The sequence below is a fragment of the Rhagoletis zephyria genome, unplaced genomic scaffold (assembly GCF_001687245.7).
Source record: "Rhagoletis zephyria isolate East Lansing unplaced genomic scaffold, Rhagoletis_zephyria_1.1 Rzeph_scaffold_02226, whole genome shotgun sequence".
NCBI classification, from domain to species: domain Eukaryota; kingdom Metazoa; phylum Arthropoda; class Insecta; order Diptera; family Tephritidae; genus Rhagoletis; species Rhagoletis zephyria.
In genome coordinates, this window is record NW_016159310.1 from 23,203 (window position 1) to 24,676 (window position 1,474).

Below are 1,474 nucleotides of genomic sequence, written 5' to 3' on the forward strand. Positions count from 1 at the left end.
TAGTTTTTTTCAGATACCACAAATGCGCGATCCAGAAAATTCTTCTATCATTCTTGCCACAAATGTATGTTTTCTTCGAAAATACTCAAGTACTACCAGTAGAGTACTCTACTGTCAAATACCTTTTACTCGCAGTAGTTGCGGAAGGCAAAGTAAATACTCTACGCGTGTTGCTATTGATCGGTAGTTTACGTACGCTTGCTGAAACTGGTTTATGCTTACTCACAATTGACCCGAACGATGAAAGTAGGGGATGGAAAGTATTTGCGCGGCGATCGGATGTCTTGTTCGGCCGTTTAAATGGAATTGCGCAGGAGTCTAATATGTACATATGGATGCGAAGAGAATGCATTTTGATAAAATGCATATTGCGAAGACGAAGAATTGTGTGTAGGCAATGGTAGCGATGATATATTTTATAGAGGGGGCGCGAACAACAATTATAACCAAAAATGTTCTATTCTGAATATTTAACAAAAAAACGAGAGTATATACAAAAATAAATAAATTTTTTTTTACAAAAATATTTCAAAATAGTTGATCTAATCAAAGCTAATCAAAACTAATCGAGAAATCTAATCGAATTTTTTTTGATTAGTTTTGATTAGATATGCTAATCGTCACTAATCGCGATTAGATTTTTGATTAGTTCTAATCTAATCAATAAGTAATCCATTAGTATAGCCAACTAATCCTAATTAATCAATTATTCTGCAAAATAAAAGTTTCCAATCCGATTACTAATCATTAGGATTACTAATCATTATTCCCCAGCTATTTTGTAAACAAATTAGATGCAAATAGCAACGCTTTTTGTCATCTTAAAGTGGTGTTGCCAAAATTAAGTGAAGCCAAAATAAAGGGAGGTATTAATTTTTTATTCTTTCATCTAATACTTTTTCATTGATTTTATCTCTTTTTATGAATTTTAGGTTTTTTCATAGGACTTCAAATTCGTAAAATTATGAGCGAAGTGAGCTTTTTGAACAAGCTTAGCTCTGTTGAAAAACGTGGATGGAAGTGTTTTGTCGCGCTATGCAATAATTTCGTAGGAAGCCACAGAAGCGACGACTATGTCACGGTTGTGAATGCTTACGGTGGAATGGGGTTTAACATGTCGTTACAAATTCATTTCCTTCATTCGCATTTGGACTTCTTCCCACATAATTTGCGCCAGTTCAGTGATGAACAAGGCGAACACTTTAGCCAAGAAATAGCTACAATTAAAAAACGTTTCGGAGGAAAAAATAAAATCACAATAATGATAAGGCCGTGCCAAGTTTGGCGGAAATTGGTGGAGCGGTTACCGAGATATACAGATGTAATCATAAGTGGGCGTGGCTAAACGCATTTCCCAAAAATTTATAATATTATAATTTTTCGTCTCAAAATCTTTGTAAATATCAATTTTGAGTGAATAAGCTTCACTAGTTACCAAAATATCGCAGTTTTCGTATTTCTGAAAACTACCGTG